We start from the raw sequence: 21,882 nt of genomic DNA on the forward strand, positions 1-21,882 counted from the left end.
TGCTTCCAAATTAAGCTGAAGGTGCTGCTTGGGGCCAGGATATCTGGAAGAACCAACTTCTCTCATATGAGCCCTCCCAAAATTTGAGGCCCCCAGGTTCGTCTCTGTTGTGTGCAACACCTCAAGAAATTAGGTTTGTATGCAAACATAGTAGGGCTTTCGCTGTAACAGCACCTCAATCATGGAACTCCCTTCCAAGGGAAATTAGGGTGGCTTCGAGTGTTTTGAGCTTTTGATGGGCAGATAAAAGAGGGATGAGATTGTGGCCTTCCAGATGTCGGGACTATGACTCCCATCATTGCTTCCCAGCATAAGCAATGATGAGTGATGATAGGAGTTGCAGTCCAACAACATCTGGCGTCCACAAACTTCCCATCCTATAGTAAATGGAAAAGGGATGGGGGTTTTTGATGAGAAGCATTAAAAAAAATATTTGTCCCTTTCTGTCACCTGCTGAAGAACCACATTCTCTCCATATCAGAACTTGGAAAAGTGACCAGTTCAAGCAAGTCCTATTAGAGTAGAATCTCTTTCCAGGCTGCAGCTTTCTTTTTTGCATTGTTTACTGTAGAAACACTGCTGCATCCCAACCTGACAGTTTGTGTTTCTCCAGCCCTTCTTTACCATGTGCTGATGTTGCCAGAAAGCTTCCAGTTAAACAAAGAATGAGAAAAAGTAGGTCTGGTCAGGTGAAAAAGACTATGTAAAAAGAAGCTTCACTGTCAAAGGATTTCTTAACTCAGCTTTGCCTGTACAAGAGCCAACATGGTGTAGTGTTTTTTCAAAATTGGACTACAACTCTGGAGACCAAGGTTCGAATCCCTGTTCAATCAGTCAAATGTACTGTGTAACCTTAGGCGAGTGATATTTTCCAAGTTTCAGAGGAAATCCCTCTGAACAAATCTTGCCAAGACTACTTATGCCCTTAGGGTCACTGTAAGTTGCAAGCAACTTGGAGGCACACAGTAACAGCATGTCAGTATATTGCATGGGTGAATGATATTGATGAAGTCTTTGGATCTAGGGCAGAATATACATATTTTGATAAATAAAATAATAAAGATATAGCTTGGCTGGAGGAGTTTAGGTCCCTCCTCTATTGCCTTTTCTATCCAGCACAAGTCCAAAGTAATGTTTCTGTGCTCTGGAAGGTGGCTCTGTTGATGCGTAAGAACCCCCCCCCCCCACCCACACACACCCCCATTTTTATATAATTGTTATGAAGAAGTGGCTGTGTGCCCTTCAAATGCCCCCTTTGGCTTAACCTGGTGTGTTACGAGATTGCTCTGTGAGCCTGTTTCCAACTCAAGATGAAACCTTTTCTGGTCCCTTTTTTTTCACAAGAAATTTTAGATGGCCCCTTTTTTTAAAAGGCAGCCAAAAAAAGTGTGTGTTGCAATGTGTCATGTGTGCAATTCATGCTCTTCTGTTTCTGGTTGCAGTGAGCGAGTGAGTGAGTGGGTGGGGGAAAACATATCCCCAGGAGGAAGGGAGCTGTTAAATCATTTCAACTGGTTTAGTGATTCAGTCTGTTGGCGACTTGTTGAAAGTCTTCCGCACGCTTGTTTCAACTTACGAGAAATCAATGCCATATGCATGAGTAAGCCATGTTCTGAACAAGAGGATGTTTCAAGATACGCCTCTGTGTGCTTTCCCTCTTAAACAGAAGCAGGGTCTGCCTTCTGGAAAGGAAAACACATGTCATCACAGCTGGCTTGAGTTCTTCCTTTCTCCCCCTCCTCTTCCCAACTCTAATCTACTTATGAGCCAGGGTGGCCCACTCAACGTTCCTCAACTGGGGGCAGTCTGGATGGGATGGACTGCAACTCCCACCAAAGCCCAGACAGCAGAGAGTTGGGCATGTTGGCTGGGGATTATAGGAGTTTGCTCCAACACATTGGATATACCCCAGAGCTGGAAATGATAATTACATTTGGACAGATACAAGGTATCAGAAGAAGGCTAAGGACATGTCTACATTATCTCTATACCCCAAATTCCCCCAGGCTGCCTATGTGCTGTTTACACTACGTAGCCCCAAAACCCTGAATCAGGTGCAGGCTGTTTACACAGTTCAGTCCCAGATCTGTGGCAGTTGTCCTCCCCTAATTATGTTGATGTGGTGCTCTTTCAAAAAGTGTCTAGGTCCTTTGGCTAATTATATTGTTGTATTTATTTGTACCCTGCTTTACCCCAAAAATTGGGACTCAAAGCGGCTTTCAGTCTAAAAACATTGTACATAGGTATAAACTAGGAAAAAACGCAGATGTACTGAAATTTGTATAAATACATCTGTGCAATAGCTGCCTGTGAAAACGCTGGTTGCACACTGTAAGGAATGTCAGTGTTCATGTGCATGTATTTACACGCCTATGTACTAAAAGACAGTATGCATGCGGTGGCGGGGGAAGACATAGGCTGTGGCTTTTGGCTTGGTTTCAAAATCTGTTCTGTCCTCTAGAGGGAGTGGGGGGGGCATTTTTACCACATTTTTGGCTCTCTTGAGCCAATTTGAGCCTTTTCTGCATGGGTCAACACACCTGCTTCCCCCCTGTTCTGGTGTTTTGTTTAGATGAACTACATCCCAAACCTTGATTCTGGTGCAAGCAGTCTGGACGTCTTCCACACATTCCACAGCTGAACCAGGGTATAACAGTCCTAAACCACATTTTAACAACTTAACTGTTATTCCTGATCTTTCGGAAAGATCCAAAGCCCTCTGTTCCCATGCTGTGATGGTCGTTCATGCGGGCATCCCACTGAGCTGCTCGATATCTTTGCCACCACAGGTCACTCGTCCTGAAGTCAGAATAAGGCACCTAGCCATACGATTGTCGCTGGGCACCTAGTTCTGAGCAACAACCAACCAAAGTCCCTACAACCAAAAAAAACCCCAAGATATATAGCTAAAACAAAACAAACTGAAGGGTTTTAAAAATGTGATTAGCCAGGATAAATTGTATCCCACTTCCAATTACAAAAAGGCAATTGTATAAAGAAATAAGAGAATAACTAAACCCTGGAGCAGAAAAGCCAGTACCATTTCTAAAAGGGTATAAATACCTCACTGAAAAATATGCAGATGCAAAGAGTGAATATATAATGATAATAAAAATTTCAAAATTCAAGGCCAAAGTAACTGAACCTGGAAGAAAAAAGCCAGTAAAATATCTAAACGGGTAAAAATACTCCACTGAAAATTATGCAAATGCAAAAAATAAAATGATATAGTAATAATAAAAACTCAAGGCCAGATTCGTTTTGACTATAGTCTTCCTCAGTGGCCTGCCAACATTCAAAATATATCTAATATATCAACTCCTCAGCTCACACAATGTGACTGCGCTCAATTCAAAAATAGCAATGATCTTGTCCTGCTCACAGAGTGTCTTATATAACCAGCTGAACTGGTAATGAGACTCATCCTGCCAAGACTCAAAAAAAGAACCTAGGGAAAACCTAGGGTGTAGAAGAGCAATAAAAACCTCAAACCAACCAACTCACACAAAAGACCACCGGGGATTCAGATCTCCAACTATGAATCCATTTGAGTTCCAATATTTCTAGTTGTGTTATGTTCTTAGTAACAGATATCCCATCCAAATACCAAAATTTAAAAGGAATTCTTCTCCTGTTAACAGAGTCTCTTGTATAACCAGCGAAACCGATGATGGGAACCATCCTGCCTGGCCTTGAGTTTTTATTATTAATGTATCATTTTATTTTTTGCATTTGCATAATTTTCAGTGGGGTATTTTTACCCGTTTAGATATTTTACTGGCTTTTTTCTTCCAGGGTTCAGTTACTCTGGCCTTGAATTTTGAAAATTTTTATTATCATTATATATTCACTCTTTGCATTTGCATATTTTTCAGTGAGGTATTTATACCCTTTTAGAAATGGTACTGGCTTTTCTGCTCCAGGGTTTAGTTATTCTCTTATTTCTTTATACAATTGCCTTTTTGTAATTGGAAGTGGCATACAATTTATCTTGGCTAATCACATTTTTTGTTAGAACCCTTCAGTTTGGTTTGTCTGAGAAGTGAGCAACCCATGGCAGCACTGGGTGCACTGCGTGGCTCAGTGGTACACCCATACAGACAGCCGGGACAGTGTGGGGGCGGCAAGGTAACTGGGTGAGATTGGGGCAGCTGTGGGGCCAGGATGGTCCAGGCTGCCCCGGAATATCCTGGCTAGTTCAGGCAAGGCATTAGGTCCAGGAAAACTCCTTTTTAATAACAAGACGTGATGTGGAAATCACTTCATGCTCACTCCTTGGTTTTTAGAAGATGTCTCGTCTGGCCCAAAAATGGCCCAGGGGGCAAACAAAGGTGGTAAAACTGGCCCCATACTTTGTGTTTGGGTGACATTAAGGAGAATTTTATGGCTGTTGAGAAGGCCTAGGGGCAACATAAATGCCTTGCAAGGTGCCTGCAGCCTGTGCTATGTCTAGCCCTAAGTTAGATGGATTTGATCCCCTCCACCCATGACATGTTTGATCTTCTAGGGATCCTGAAACAGAGCTTGGAATAGTTAATTGCTTAGCATACAGCTCATTGAGTCCTAAAGGTAACATGACCAGTAGTCATAATGGCTGTGAGTGTCTGGAATTTCTAGCCCCAAAATGTCACATTTCCAAACTCTGTTGAGCCCAGAAGAATGACAACTAGATGCTAACAGAGACAACATGTTAACAAGCTTTCCCCCAAGAGATGAGCGATAGGGATTTCCAAGGGGGAGTTCCCAGAAAAGGAGGCCTGACCACGATTTGTAGTGGCAGTTGGAGTTTATATATATTTAGCAAGTTTTGCATGTACATATGTGAGAAAAGACGCTTAAGACAGTAAGCAGTAGATTAAGTGGTATTCCCCCACCACCACAACCACCAACAACTCTGATATATCTGTGAACAAACCTAGGTTCTTGGGAAATCTTCTAAACAAAACTAAATCTTAGAAAGAAAGCAAGTAGTGTCAACCTCATCCATTCCTGTTTTAAACAATGACTGCTATCTGGGAATTCTTTAGATATGGTGGGGAGTGGGAGTCATGCATCTCTCTTGATATTGTTAGTCCCAGCAGCCTTGGCTAACATAGCCAGTTGCGGGCGGCGGCTAGAATTACTACAATGGGTCCTTGGTATCTGCTGGGGTTTGGTTCCAGGATGCCCCGTGGATAACAAAATCCGTGGATGCTCAAGTCCCATTATATTCAGTAGCACAGTAAATTGGTGCCTCTTATATAAAATGGCAAAATTCAGGTTCACTTATTGGAATTATTTTGGGGAATATCTTCAAGCAGTGGATGCATGAATACGTGGATGAAAAATCTGTGGATATGGAGTGCCATCTGTAACTGCAATCCAGCAACATCTGGAAGGCTGCATGTTTGTCACTCCTTGGAAAGTGTGTCCTATATGTTGAAGTCACAAATTTATAATCATCAAACTAATGTTAGCAGTAGGCAGTCAGGGAGACTGAGAGCTGAAGTGTAAATTCATGTTTAGGGCTTGAATTCAGATCAGAAATGCACTGGGAGGCAGTGCACTTACATATGTTACATGACATGCTGTCCATTTGGAATAACTGTATAGTGTGAATGAGCCCCACAACTCCAGGGTCCTTTCACAGTACACAGTTATAGCATTACAACTCCACTTTCACAGTCATGGCTGCATCCTTTGGTATCCTCAGGTTGGTAGTTTGGTGAAGCACCAGAGCTCTCTGGCAGATAATTATAAGTACCCCTTTTCCATATTGCAAATCCCAGGATTTCATAGGATGAAACCATGAGAACTGAAGTGGAATTGGAGTGTGATAACTGTAGTGTGAAATCATTGGGGAGACCAAGCTTTGAATCCCCGTTCTGCCATGGAAAACCACGGAGGAAGCATCTACTCTGTAGAAATAATGCAGTTTGACACCACTTTTAAGTGCTGTGACTCATCCTATGGAGTCCCGGGATTTGTAATTTTACAAGGTCTTTAGCCTTCTCTGCCAAAGCATGGTGGTGCCTGGCAAAGTTTTGTAGGATGGAGCCATAGTGGTTAAAGTGGTGTCAGATGCATTATTTCTACATCGTAAATTCATCCACTAAGAGTTGCAGCCTCTCAGCCTCAGGAAGGCAATGCCATACCGCCTCTGAATAAATCTGGCCAAGAAAACCCTTTGATAGGGCCACCATAAGTTGGCTTGAAGGCATGTAACAACAGCCAGATCTACAATGAGGAAATGCTACAAAGCCTAGGGACTGCAAGTCCTCAAGTAGTAACAGACATGATTCTCTCCTCTCACATGCATCAGTGCCATTCTCTCCACCCACAGCCTTTAAATTTAATCAGAACAATTCTCCTTCCTTGCAGAAAACACTTGCTTCCAAATCCTGCTGTAGCATTTCAAGTACAGGAGAAAAAGCCCTTCTCAAGGTTCTGGAAACTCAAAAGCAATTATCAGCTGGAGTAATAACCCACAATAGTGGCAGCATTTCTATACATGTTGTCCTGATCCTTCAGAAGACAAGTGGCATACAACAAAGAGGGTGGATGCTGTTTGGGAATCTATTGCTGGTGTTCACCTACAAAGGTTGGATGAGTTCATTACTGAGTGTACCAAGCATTAACGCACACACATAAACACATGCGGAAACAGGTTTACCGAGGCCCTAATGCAAGATTCCACCCCACTGCAGCCTAGAATTGGAGAATATATTTCCAAAAAGGGGAACCAAAGAGGGTTATCCTCTCTCTTGTAAGGTTCAGTTGTGTCACACTGGTTATTTTTCTCATTGATGTGGTAGCATCACATCAGGTTTCCTTTGATCTTTGGGTCCCTGTGCCTATAAGCCTGCATCTATATTGCAAGATTTGCACAGTTTGACACCATTTTAACTGCCATGGCTCAATGTAATGGAATTCTGGGATTTGTAGTTTTGCAAGCTATTTAGACTTCTCTGTCAAAAAGCTCTGGTGCCACAAGAAACTATAAATCCCAGGACTCCATAGAATGGACCCGTGACAGTTAAAGTGGTGTCATACTGCATTAATTCTGCAGTGTAGATGCAACCTTACCATACTGTGGTTGCAATTGAACAAAGTGTTCTTAATCCGCCAGATCATGGAATTCCTCCATCGCTTGGAGTAGTGATTCTCAGTCCATCTGATGTTTTGGACTTCAGGTCCCAGAACCCCACTCAGAATGGCCAGTGGTCAAGAGTTCTTGGTGTTGGAGTCCAAGACATTTAGAAGACCAAAGATTACGAACCACTGATTTAGAGGATTAAAAATGTAGGCATACAACAGCATTTGGCTGAATTAATAACTTCTTGGTTTTCACAACATTGTGTGTTCTCACACGGTCCAAGCCATATTGTGGGTAGAGAAGGCAAGAGGCATGTTTGTTCATTTACTTGTGATATTTCTGTATTGCCTTCTAGCCCACAAGGGCTCCTCGCAGGAGGAACAAATTAAAGCAATTAAAACAGTACAGATATAAAACACTTTAAAAGCCCATTGAAATAGTCTTTACAAGCTTTAAAAAACATTCAAAGCACAATTATAGAATACAATTTTAAAACAGTTGAAACTGGAATTTTGAACATGAAAGGCCATGCAGAGCAGCACTGTTTTGTCTTCTGAACCATTTTATCTTCTGAACCGGAAGCTCAAAAGAAATGGAGCCAACCTAACTTTCTTTGGTAGAGAGTTCCACAGTTGTGATGCTACCGCACTGAAAGCCCTGTTGTGTGTGCATACTTACCTAACTTTGCAAGGTGTTTGGACACACAACAGGGCCTCCTCTGAGGATCTCAGGTTTCTGTAGGCTTTGTATTCTGCAAGGAATTCTACATGAATGTGTTAGTCTTGGGAAGAGCTAGAAGATGAAAAGAACTTGAACATTGGCCACTGAAGAAGATAACCATGTTGGAACACATGTGTCCTTTATTTTATTGGAGGCTTGCCTAGATCCATAGTTATCCATCTTCCTCTAGTTAAAAATTTATGCCTTACACTCTCCACATTGGAAATGTGATTTGGACAGTTTGATCAAACATGACTTGTTATTTCAGATGTAATTAAGAAGTTACTCATTAAGCTGAGGATGCGAAGGGATGTGGGAACAGGTGAGCAGAGGGTTTGTTCTGGGCTTGGAGGAACAGAATGTTAATATGTTAATGCAGTTGATACACCTTTTGAATTTACCAGATTGTTAAGTTACCATTCTGGTGTTGATATACCAGAGTGTTAATGCAGATGATACACTTTTTGAATTGAACAACCTACAGGGCATCCATGTCTTGGGCAGGTGAGCATACAGAATCGCCGCATCACAGTCTGCCACTATCTTTGTAAGGATCTCTAATTTGGAGACCTGATCAACATTGGCATGAGAAGAGAAGTGAGCATTTTACTATTCTGCTCTAAAACTAGGCAGGAACAGAACAAAAAACTGGAAAGCACATATTCACAGTAGAAGAGAAAAAAAGTGAGAAAGTCCCATGTGCTGGTCCAAAAACGTTTATTTCTTTAAAAGCCTTTCAACCTTGTCACCAATTAGTCTTCTTCAGGGAGACGATCTCACCTCTAAAAACATAATTTCTTAAAAATAAAACAATATCTGTTATCCATATTATTATATACATGCCTATTAGCAGAAATTTCTGGAGTTGGTCTGGTATGTGTGTGTATAAAATACTATGGCAAATTGATACTATTTTACTTTTAAGAAATTACAGTATGTTTTTAGAGGTGAGATAATGTGTTGTTCCCAATACCGCAGCTATAATAAATGTACTTTTATTTATTTTATAATAACCCCTAAAGAGGGTCAATTGGTGACAAGGCTGAAACCTGTTGAGCTTTTTAAGAAATAGAAGTTTTTGGACCATCATGCATAACGTGGGACCTTGTCTCCTTTTTCTCTTCTGCTTTAAAATTAGCCAAATACAGAAAAGTGCTGGAGCAAACAAGGATTCTCGTTAGTTCCCAACATAACTTGAAAAAACTTCCTCTTTTGAATTACAACTCCCAGAATACCCATCTCAGCGTGAGCAGCTTCTCTGGTTGATAAAACATTCTTTTGTGGCTGTGGTCTTAGCTTTTCCTGCAAGGAAGAAACAGCAATGAAGTCATTTTAACAACCGCATCATGCATTAACCCAGACATCACATATTGCCAGGTATATTCTCAATGCGATCAGCTGCATAAAGTACTTGAGCTTACCAAAAAGACCAAGAAGAGAGCTATATTTGGATGGAGCTCCTCTATCATTGTCCAGAATAGTAGCATTTCATAGGCACCAGCCCTTCTGTTCCCAGTTTTGTTCTATTAAAAAAAAACCTGCAGAAATTAAGAGATAGCATGATTTTTATTAGATATTGCTTTAATAGATGATCTTGGTTAGCCTGAAGAAAGATTTGGCAATAGGTCTTGTCCTTATGGATTAGGTAAAATATTTGGGTCATATTTTAGGGAAATACAGGAAAGGGAATACTAACGAAACTCGGGTTTTATTATGGTATGAAAAAGAGAAAAGGTAAACTGTGACCATTATTTGGTGCCCTCTTATCTATAGTCATTTATGTTAGAAGAACTTCTTCAAAAAGTGTGGTTGCTGCTCCTTAATAGTGTAATTCTGACTTTTAAAATGTCCATTGTGTGCAGCCTATAAGTTATCTTGTGTTATCTTACATAGTCATGCAGAGTATCTGTGGGTGTCAAGATTTCTAATGTCCTAAGCATTTATTCCACAAAAAGGCTTGCTTGGCCCCATCTCTGCTCTATTTCTGGGAGATAGAGAAATGTTTCTCCAGCTATTTTTCCTGTCCTCTTGCATACCCTTTTGTTTTCATAGCTATACACTCAAAATTGCAGACCTTCCCTGATACCCCTGCCTGCAGCATTGAAACCAGTTGGCAGAAGAGCAAGACATTTTAGACTGAAGGATATGGTCATTTTTCTTCCATTCTGACAAGGAGCAGACTGCTATTGGTGGTTTTGCTCAGTAAAAACAAAACCCAGGATTGTGGGTCAATTCCTCTTCTTTTTACCAGTAGTTTTTACACTAGGGTGAAAGTTTGTGCATAGATCTGTATATTGGATGGTCCTCAAATACAATACATAAACTCAAGTATGTTGCAAAGGGATCTGGGATGGTCGTCTCTGGGGATTATACTGTCAAAAGTAGGGTGAGATAGAAATCTTAATGGGACTAGCAACATAATGTCATAATGCTGAGTGTTTAGTATTCAGTCAGTCAACCATACTCTTTTCTATGATACTCCATTTCTCCGTCATCCTGATTTTGCATTTCCAATTCAGTATTTGGCTAATTTGCATTCCCAGTTCAATAATTTCATCGGCATTAAGCATGCTCCATCCTCATCAGCCTGTTTTGAGTTTTTCTCTGGTCTTCTCACTTCCCGTAAAAGTTTTTGTACTTTTGCAGATCTTAGGATTTGTCAAGGAATGTTTGTGACTGGGGGGATTTTGGGCTATACAAGGATCGATGATCAGACAATGAGTTTTCTATTAGAATGCTGGACATCTTCTTAATAATTCATTGAGAGGCATAGCCATGTAACTGGAATTATTGTTGTTGTGTGCCTTCAAGTCATTTCCAACTTACAATAATCCAAAGGTGAAACTATCACAGGGTTTTCTTGGCAAGATTTGTTCAGAGGTGGGTTGCCTTTGCTTTCCTCTGAGGCTGAGAAAGTCTGACTTGCCCATAGTCACCCAGTGGGTTTCCATGGCTGAGTGGGGGTTCAGACCCTGGTATCCAGAGTCATAGTCCTATGCTCAAACCACTACATCACACTAACACTTACTCTGGAAAATCAGTATGCAAGGGATCTTGTTGCATCTGATGAAGTAGACCAAGTCTACGAAAGATTATACTACAACTTCTTTTACACAGTTAGTCTGAAAGGTCCTTCTTAATAATGGTTGTTGTTGTTGTTAACCTTTACACATTTACGTAGCTAGGCCTGTTTGATACCTTCTGACATTTTGTAGATGAAAACCAGGACACATGTGGCATCAGAATGTGGCCAAAACGGTTTGGCCAGTCAACAAAATAGACCAAAGGTTATTAATGAGGAAGAACATGCAAAACTACTGTTTCAAGCATTGAAACCCTGGGATTTATGTCCTGAGATTAGGAAAGCCCAAAAAAAGAAAACAACAACAAATGAGGCTGTTGGGAAGTTCAAGAGTCTGTCTGCTCCTTTCCTACTGATTGAGTTAACTGAGTGGAAACTACTTTTTCACTTTGAACTCAAGTTTACAGCAATTGAAATAAACACTGCTGCTTCTATGGCTCCTATTGCCATCTAAGTTAGTCCAAGAATAGACTGTGTATGTTGTGTGCCTTCAAGTCATTTCCGACTTATGACAACCCAAAAGCGAACCTGTCATGGAGTTTTCTTGGCAAGATTTGTCCCGAGGAGGTCAAGCCTTCCCCTGAGGCTGAGAGTGTGTGAGTTGCCCAAGGTCACCCAGTGGGTTTCATGGCCAAGCGGGGAATTGAACCCTGGTCTCCAGAGTCATAGTCCAACACTCAAACCGCTACACCACACTGGCTCTAATAGTAAGCTATGACACATCTTATCCAGCAGGGCATCAATTTGGAGAAGGCTTTGTTAAGGAAAGATTTTCTGAAGACAGAATTTGGAAAAGTTAATTTTTGGACTGCAAGTTCCCATAGTCTCCTTGTGGTATATCTAGTGGTCAAGTTGGCTTGGGGCTTATGGGAGTTAACATCCAAAGAATAACTCTGTTTTGATGCAGGCAAAAGCTCTCTTTCTCTGCCATCTTTTGCTTCTCTCTAAGGAACAGACCGATTTCTTCAGAACATAGATTGAAAAAACCCTTCTCTCTGTGCCACTTAAATAGCAACAGTCTTCTGCTGGCAGATGCAGTCTGCTTTCAGTTGCACATTTTAAATTTTTACGCTTGTAAATTTGCCCTTTATCTGTTCTCGGTACATGCTGCAACTCCATTTTCCCTGATCAAGAGGCAAGGAAATCCTCCCACAGGTGGCCTTGCTTGCTGACAGATAACGGCAGTCAGAACAATTAACTGTGCGTATTAGCATTTTTAATTGGAAGAGGAATGTAGGAGTCTTGAACTCGTGTTGCGAAGCAGAAGGTGCAACGGAGGGAAAACTTTTTTTCCCCCTACAGTGGTGGTTGCAATATAGTATGCATCCTGACATCAGGTCTTTGTTTTTCCCATTAGAAAAAGAATGACAGAGATCTTTCCACCTCATTTGTTTTGCACCATGGGCCTTTTCTAGGCTTGGTACAAAGAGGCATCTTCACTCTGCTTTTATGAGCCAAGATGAGCAAAGGTCAAGCACAGCTGGGTTTCAAGATCTCCAAGAATGTGGCTTGGTTCCTTGAGCTTTACACATTTATTTATTTCATTTACATCCCACCTACTACTTCCCCCATTTACATCCTACTAAGATCGGTGTTGGGGTATTGACTCATGGAGTCACCCCTCCATTGACCTCCTCCCATACCACACTATGTAAAATCCTTAGTACTTCTTTGTACTAATGTTACTCGTAAATCATAATTCCCTCATATCACTGAATGCCCCGGTTGTGTTGCACAGAGAGGCGGGATATAAATAAATTTTATCATTATTATTATTATGTAATGGCAAGAGTTGGGAATAATTTGCAATTGTTATGGCTGATGGCAATCCTAAAATAAACCTGTCAAGGTTTTCTTGGCAAGGTTTGTTCAGAGGAGGTTTGCCATTGGCTTCCCTGAGGCTGAGAGCATGTGACTTGCCCAAAGTCACCTGGGGGTTTCATGGACAAGCTGGGAATCGAACCTGCTCTCCAGAGTCATAGTCCAATGCTCAAACCACTACACCACACACACAAATGACTAGCAAAATTTAAATTAGACTTTCAGATTGCAATATCATAAGCACAGCTTAGATGTATTTATTATTTACTTAATTACAGGTGATTAAAGTGAAAATTTGGTAAGATGCCATGTTAGATAAAAGCATGAAGATTATTTTGTTTTTAGTATACTAATATTTTAGCATTTTATAGTGTTGTGTTTTATCATTATTTTTTGATCATATGTTCATGATGTTCCGCTCTTTGGTGAAATTGGTGTTATATATAAATAAATATTATTTTTAAAGAAAATTTAAAAAGAGTAAAATTAATTTAAAACCTGAGACCTCTCCTTTCTCTACCCCACTGAGCCTCAACCCAATCTTACATTCTCTTTCACTCAGCTCCTGGGTTTTAAACGGATGGAGGAAAATACCACAGTCCATTTCTGCCAATAGCATTATTATTATTATTATTATTATTATTATTATTATTATTATTATTAATATAGCGCTGTAGGTTTGCACAGTGCTGTACATAAAAACAACAAATATAAAAGAGTAAACCTGCCTGTGGTGTACAATCTACATTTCTATGGCGGGATACACACCGCCATTTAGTACGTATAGGATACGTACTAGGGTTAGGAAGGGGCGGTGCTTCCGCACCCCCCTAACCCTAGTACGTATCCTATACGTACAAGATGGCGGCGCCCCTTCTACATGGGCGCCGGCATCTTTACGTACTGGACGCACAGCGTCTAGACGTGTCGCGGCGCCTATGACGTCGCGAGTCCGCGCCAGGCACCTCGCGACGTCATGGTGGCGCCGCAAAAAGAAGCTCCGAAATGGAGCTTGTTTTTTGCTCCGCGCGGGAGTCGCGCGGTTTGGCTGCTGCGGCTCCCGCACGGAGCAAACAGCGCCGACGGGGGACCGCCGCAAAGCGGCGGTTTGTATCCCACCAAAAGCTCTTTATACTGCTAAGCATTGTCCAAACGGTTTACAGTGTGTTAGCCAATTGCCCCCAACAAGCATGACAAGCAACATTGGCTGAATTTCCCCCTTTTTATTGTTGTGTGCCTTCAGGTCGTTTCTAAGGGGCTGTGCACACCAGCATATTTGGCTGGGTTGGGGGTGGAGTTGGGGTGTAGTGTCTACACAACGCACACCACGGCTCTGCCCCCCGGCGTGTGTGATGGCATGCGTCACACTACACGGCTTGCAGCATCATGGCATTCCTCTGATGCTACATCCGCACAACATAGCCCCAAATCAGTGCTGTAAAGCGATGGCGGCAGCACAGCTATCACTCCCTTTGCAGGTCACAAAAAGAAACCACTTTTTGGAGCTCGTTTTTGCACCCTGCAAAGGCCAGATCAGGGCTGTGGCATGCGGTTGCCACAGCCCTGATCTGGCTGTAAAAGGGGCAGCTGGAGAACGCCCTTTAGGGGCTGTTTGCACAGGTCCGAACTTGTGGCAGCCCTAAGGCAAACTTCTCATTGGTTGTTCTTGACAAGATTTATTCAGAGGGGGTTTTGCCTTAGTTTTCTTCTGAGGTTGAGAGAGTGTGACTTGCCCAAGGTCACTCAGTGGCTGAGTAGGGATTTGAACCCTGATCTTCAGAATCCAGTGCTCAGAACACTACACCACACTGGGTCTTTCCTTCATTTGTTGTTGTTAACTGCCTTTGAGTCGAACTCAACTCATGGCGATCATGTGGATGAGATATCTCCAAGACCCCCTGTCCTCTACTGCTTTGCGTAGTTTCTGTTAATTCATACACATGACCTCCTTAATAGAGTCCATCCATCTAGCCTGCAGCCTTCATCTCTTTCTGCTTCATTCTACCTTTCCTAGCATGATTCTCTCTCTCTCTCATTTTTGAATGAGTTGTGCCTTCTCATGATGTATCCAAAGTACGACAGCCTCCGTTTTGTCATCTTGGCTTCCAGGGAGATTTCTGTCTTGATTTCCTCAAGGACCCATTTGTTTTTCCTCTTTGACTATTCATATTAGCCTGAACACTCTTCTCCCACACCACATCTCAAATGAATTGATTTTCTTCTTATCCACTTTCTTAATTGTCCATCTAACATCCTTCCTCTGTGCAACCATTAAATATGCAGAAGCCCTGTTGAATTTGCAGTCTGACAACCCTACACAGCCTGTTCCTAAACCAGCAAAGATTGCCTTCAATTCTGATCCTTGATAAGTGCCAAAACTCCAGGCATTTGTGTGTGTGTGTGTGTTAAAAGGGAGAGAGTGTTTGTGGCTTTGTAAATTCCTGTTTCTTCAAATACATGAGTACGGAAGCATGCAGATAGTTTAGCTGTGGAGGACTTTGCTTTACTTGCAGAGAGCCAGTTTCCTTGGCAACTCAGCCCTCGATAGAGTTGTATTTCAGATTGTGTTTCCATCACATTTATTTGTCATTAATCAGGAACGCCAGCTTCTCGTTGCATGCTTTGGTGGTGGTTTTCATTGGCATTTCAGGCTATGTGTGTATGAATGTGAGAATGTGTGTGTGTGTTTTCTCATCAAAGATGCTGCCTGAGTAGGTTCCAGTGATGGTGTTCAAGTGTTACGTGGCATCCAGAACGGCACAGCCTAATTGAAATTCCTTCTATCCTTTTACCTTTCGCTGTGTTGAAAGAGATACTTAAGGATTCCAGAGGCATTTTCAAAGAACGCAGCAGATCTCTGCAAACGCTTTCTATGCAAAAATGCCAATTTGTTGTTATTTGGCATCACGTTAGCATTGACTTATGGCCACCCTGCAAATGAGATATCTCCATAAACCATGGCTATCGAAAGCCCTAGTCTAGTCTTGCAAACCATTACTTCCTTGACTGAGTCCATCCACCAGTAATGTGTCTTACTTTTTTCGCCCAGCTGCTTTCAGCTTTACCAATAATTACTTTTTTGTGGGGTTTTCGGGCTATGTGGCTGTGTTCTGGAAGAGTTTATTCCTGTCAAAAGCCTTCGACTTCACACTTACCAAGAATTGCTTTCATTTCCAAAACGTCATCTCATCTCATGATATGCCCAAGGTATGACAACCTCAGTTTAGTCATTTTGGCTTCTAGTTACTGTAGTTGTTGTTGAGTCCTTTGAAAACATTTATGACTTAGGGAAGCCCTAATGCAAACCTGTCAAGTTGACCTTGGTAAGATTTGTTCAGAGGGGACTTGCCTCCCTTTGAAGCTGAGGGAGCGTGACTTACGCAAAGTCACCCAGTGGGTTCCCATGGCCAAGCTGGCATTTGAACCTCTGTCTGTATAGACCCAAAATGCAGACCCTTCTATCAGCAGCTGCTGGGAGCAGTGGGCTGCTACTTCCTTGCAGCCTTTTCCAGGTCTGAAGGAGCTGCTAGCTGTGTAGGAAAGGGAAGAATTTGGCCAGACTCAAATTCCAGGTCCTTCTCACCCAGCCCACCAGCTTATACCCCCTCTAAGATGTCACCCAGTGTGATCCACACTCCCCGCACCTCTGAGTGACACCCATGCTATTATGGGTGTTCCAGTGAAGGAGGCAAGAAAAGAGAGGACAGTAAGCCCTTTTTACTCATTTCCCCCCAACCCTGTGGAACATTTTACTGGAGCAGAAAGTACAATGGGCCCTTGGTATCTGCTGGGGTTTGGATCCAGGACCTTCCATGGATACCAAAATCCATGCATGCTCAAGTCCCGTTCAATACAATGGCATAGTGAAATGGTGCCCCTTATGGGGAAATCAAGGTTTGCTTTTGTAATTTATATTATTTTTGAATATTTTCAAGCTGTAGATGATTGAATCTGTGGCTAAAAAAATCTGTGGCTGCAGACAGTCAACTGTAGTGGTGGTGCTGGCGCTGATACAAGTGGTGACTTTCCTATCTTTTGGGCAGTGAATCCTCCCTGCATGTTTGCCTGAACTTTAAAGTAACTATCCAAGGTGCCAAATTTATTTCAGCACCACAGATAGCTAATTTATGTTGAACTCATGCCCAGAATGCGCTCTCTCTCTCTCTCTCTCTCACACACACACACACACCAACACAGAAGCCACTAAGCCAGTGATGTCCAAACTCTGGCCCTCTAGGTGTTTTGGACTTCAGCTCCCAGAAGCCTCAGCCCTCTTTGCTTATGGTCTGGGATTCTGGGAGCTGAAGTCCAAAACACCTAAAGGGCCAGGGTTTGGACATCACTGCGACTAGGCCAACACTGAGTGGAAGCTGGGGATACCTGGCTTCAGCCGTAGAGTTGGGGGATCTCACATCTGCCCTAGTGCCTTCCAGCTGTTTTTTTTTTTTTTAAATGGCATGGTAAATGTGGACCCACTTGACAGATTTATGCTTACCACCCGCATGATTTACATGGCTTGTTGTCCACAGGGAGAACCCAGGACGATTAAGCCAAAGGCCCATCTAGTCTTCCATTCTGTTTTCAACCAGATTCCTGCAAATGGGAGGTGAATGCAACAGCACCCTACTGCTCATGTTTCCTAGCAACCTGTATTCAAAAGCCTCTGATACCAGAGGTAACATGTAGACATCATGATTAGAACTCATTGATCTCTGCATTCTTCGCAAAATTGTCTAAAGCCATTTAGGCCAGCAGCCATCAATACCTGGTGTGACGAAGAATTCCATTATTTGGCTGCTCTTCTCTATTTTGACTGTGCTGGAACCTCTCTGTTAGAAAGTTTCATTGGCTAGACCTTTGTTCTGTTAGAGAGGAAACTGAACATCTTGCTTTGCCCATAGGAATTTCCAGGTTAAATCCCCAGAAACTCCAGGTAGGGCTCAGAAGGAATTCACCAGACACTTTGTCTGGAAATACCAACCAGTCAGTCTTCCTCAACCTGATACTTTCTTCATGTTTTGAACCATAACACCCATCATGCTCACATGATCAGTGGCTGTAGTGAGAAAGGCTGGTGGAATAGATAATTCATACACCAAAATGTCAATAACATTCAACTGTCTCTCACCCCTCCATCTAAGGGAAATCGTACCTATTGCACCCAAAAGTGAGAGTGAGGGAATTCTGTCCTTTTGCAGTTTGGATTAATACATTCTCTCTAGGAATCTCTAGGTCCTCTAGCACAACTTTGCCAGAAGTTGACAGTAGAGTTGTGCTGAAGAGCCTAGAACTTACTAGAGAAAACACTTCTCTAGGCATCTGTAGGTTCTCCAGCATGATTCAACAATCAACTTCTGGCAGATATTGACCATAAGTTGCCCTGGAGGACCTGGAGATTCCTAGAGGGATGTTCTCTTAGGCAAAAATAATGTTGTTGTTGTTTTAATTTCCTTTTTTCCCACATTCACGGGGTTCCTTCATCCCTAACCCCAGTGAATGTAGAAGGACCACTGTACACAGGTGGGGAGTAATCCCTTTAGACCCAGAGTCTAAGGAGATGGCCACACAAGGGTGCTTTTGTGCTATAATCATACAATTTCTTTAATACAGTGGCAGCAAAAACTATTAAAACACATATTTCCACATTACCTTTCAATAGAATGGCAGTCCTTATTTTTGTGATAAATTATTTCTAGTGTCTCTTTGCCGCACATCACACATGACCCCAAACTCCACCCCCTTTTTGCCTGCTTTGCGCATGCTTATTTATTTATTTATTTATTTACTTATTTACTTTCATAATCTCACAGTAACAAGATGAGACCTGTAATCATGAGATTCTTTGGGTAACTAATTTCTGGTGATTCAGAGTTCTTGACTTCTCTGCTTCTTGCTTTAATTTTGGAATTGGTGGTTCTGTAGAAAGCAGTGTGTTCTTTTATCCTGCATCGTTGGATCCTGTGATATGGAAGGCTATTTTGGGAGAACTGTTGACATAAATAAGTAAATTAACTCCTCACCAGATTCAGCAAAAACAGCTTTCTTCTTCACTAAACTGGAAGGTCCATGATGTAACAGAAGTAGGGAGAAAGGTTCATGACATGAAAACTCAGACCATGGCAGCTTCACAATAACAGGACTGTAGCACAAAGCAAATCCGCACCTGCACAATCTTGTGAATGTAGCAATATTGCGGGTGTCTCTTGTTAATGTGAAACTGTGCGATAATAACGGTATGACAACAGATCAGCAATGGATAAGTAACAATGTTGTGCAAAAAGGGGAGGAATCATAGGTTGTAATTCCACTCCAAATCCATCACTAGCACCTCATGTGGCAATCTACCAAATCATCCAACTGCACCATTGTCACCTTTGGGGTGTTAATCTGTTTACAATCCAACATGGTGCTCGCTCCAAATCCATATACAGTTTGGAAACTGGAGATAGATGTTGATGAATCATTCTTTGCTGAAGTGAAACCTTTCATGTGATTCCGGTGCCTTGATGCTCAAGTAGCAAGACTATTCCTGGTTCAGAACTCTCTGTTTGATCATACTGTACCTTTTACACAGGCAAACACGTATGTGGGTGTTACAAATAAATATATTTATTTTAACAAGGAGCACTTAGAGGCACTTTCATTTCAAATAGTAGTTGTGACTCATTTGTTCTTGGAAAGGGAGGGGGAGTTGGATCAGCTGTCAAAAAAGCCTGTTTGCAAAATAATCTGTTCTAGTAGCTGCCATGTGTTCCCAAGCCTATTTGTGGAGATGTTTGTACCTTGTGCTGAAAATATTAACGTTCTGCAGCACCCAGGCAAGTGTAGATCGTCTGCCAAGGAAAGCTGGATTCTACACCTTGGAATCAATTAAATATTTGCAGGCCTCTTTTTTTCTCCACACAACTTGCTTAGTATGCCCTCTTCATCTTTGCACAACACATTCTGGTTTTGCTAGTCACACAAACAGTCTCACAGTTATATTTCATTTTTTGATAAGCATTTTCTTATAACCATGGTTTTGCACTCATAAGCACTAGAAATTTGTGTGTGTGGTTTTTTTTTAAATGCCATAAAGATTGCTAAGCAGAGAATAATGCAATTGGTGTTACTTCCTGTGCTTTTTCTTCCTCACCACAGAACAGAGGCACATAAGACACCTCTGGATAGGTGTATGCCATGTGCATTTCGCAGCTTTCTTATGGACTCTGACTGCACAACTGTGACTGCACAACACAGCTCTGCTGAAGGGAGGTACCCACTTTATGTAGTCTTTCCTCGCACCTCCTTTTTGCAGACCTCCAAGGATTTCTAGGCTCTGGCAGTTTGCTGATTCACATGCAGAAACCTGCTTCTGTCAACAGATTGCACTTTCTAGCCCAGATGTAGACTGTCTTCAGGATTGTAGGTTTGGCTTTGGTTTTCTCTTTTACTCGATCCCTCAGGTCCTATCCACTGGAGCCAGCTGGAAGGTAGCGTCTGGGGAGGAGCACTAGGTGCCAGATACAATATGGTGGTTCAGTGGTCGCAGCCAAAATTACTTGTTACATCTGACGAGCCGTCCATCGGGGATAACCTGCATATACAAGTTTTCCCAAAAATGTGTGTGTAATAATCCCCAACTGGGTTGTTGATACAGATCAGAGATATCCTAATTAATGGAATGGAGAGAGAAGGCTTTTAGATCTTATTATTAAATATTTGAGAGTCAGAATGCCTTCCTGATTCAGCAAGTCAACCAGTGAGCTATGGTGATGGATTTTCCCTTCTGCCTTCCTATGCTTCAGATGCAGAGTGATCCAGGGCAATGAAAACTAGTGTTAAGTGACCCTTAGTCTGGCCCTTCCTGGCATCACTTACATGTTCATGAACATTTAGTACAAATTTAGGGCATTTAGATCAGAGACAGAGCGATTGCTTCCCAAAGTCATTCAGTTGTCAACTGCTGGAGAAGCAGGTTGCTAGATTAAATGGACCTTTGGTCTATTGCAGGGGTGGGAAAAATGTGGACTGTGTGCCACGAGGCCCCTGGGATCCTAGTTCGTGGGATGTGAGGCCTCTGGGAGGACATGTCCTACATTTCAGCCGTCTGTCCCAACCGTTTGAAAAAGGATTCCATGCAGTTTCCCCCCCTTGAGTAAAGAAACATGTTTGTACAGTGGACCCTTGTTATATGCTGGGGTTTGGTTCCATGATCCCCCGTGGATAACAAAATCTGTGGGTGCTCAAGTCCCATTAAATATAATAATATAGCAAAATGGTGTTCCTTATTTTAAAAAATGGAAGATGAAGGTTTGATGTTTGAAATTTATACTTTTTTTGAACATTTTCAAACCGTGGATGCTTCAATCCGTGTATAAAAAATCCATGTAAAAGAAGGGCTGACTGTATATACAGTGAGTATTTGATGTCCATTGGAGTTTGATTCCCGGACCCCATGCGGATACCAAAATGCATGGATGCTCAAGTCACATTATATACAATGGCAAAATGATTATGGGGGGGGGGGGGAATGAAATATTTTCAAGCCATATATGGTTGAATCTGTGGATGTACTGTAGAATTCATGGATAAGGAGGGCTGACTGTAATATGCCATCCTCTATTTTTGCTGCTCTTTGGCAATTATTAAGAAAAAAAAAGTATTAAGAAAAAAGCCAGAGGTTTCCACAGAGCTCTGTCTCTTTCCCTGACACATATCCAGACTATTTTGTGCATCTTCCAAAAGGCGCTCTTTGCTAGGATCCTAATTGTGAAGGTAGTTGTGAAAATAGCTACAGAACAGTGGTGGTAATAGGTTTTGAAATGCAAAAGAGGGCCCTGGGGGAAGAGCGAAGAGTTTGGCTGTGCCACAGTGTCTTAAAACCATGTATTAGCTTTTCATCCTTATAATCCTCAAATTGCAGCAAAAGAATTTGGGATGGGTCTACAGGGAACAATCGACTTTTCAAACTGCCGGGGCTTAACACCTTATATTAATTTGATTTTAGAGCCAGCTTCTGCAGTTTGCATACATAGTTAATCATGCAAACGCTATTAAATACTTAGCCTGTTAACATGAAAAGGGAAAAGGCCTCTCTTATCAAAATGTTTACATTTATACATTTAGGTTCTCTTAATCCTGCTTGGGTGCACCTTGATGCCTTCCAACCTTGATGCTCTCTGCCAAATTCTGGCTCCAGGAG

At 42.0% G+C, this 21,882-nt stretch overlaps 1 long non-coding RNA gene across 6 annotated transcripts in view; it reads left to right on the plus strand.

Moving 5' to 3' along the window:
* The window catches only part of LOC121931472, a 155,936-nt gene that overhangs the window by 35,813 nt on the left and 98,241 nt on the right, over window positions 1-21,882 (plus strand). The gene's annotated exons all lie outside the window — the stretch shown is intronic.

Source organism: Sceloporus undulatus, chromosome 5 (assembly GCF_019175285.1).
Source record: "Sceloporus undulatus isolate JIND9_A2432 ecotype Alabama chromosome 5, SceUnd_v1.1, whole genome shotgun sequence".
In the NCBI taxonomy this organism is placed as follows: domain Eukaryota; kingdom Metazoa; phylum Chordata; class Lepidosauria; order Squamata; family Phrynosomatidae; genus Sceloporus; species Sceloporus undulatus.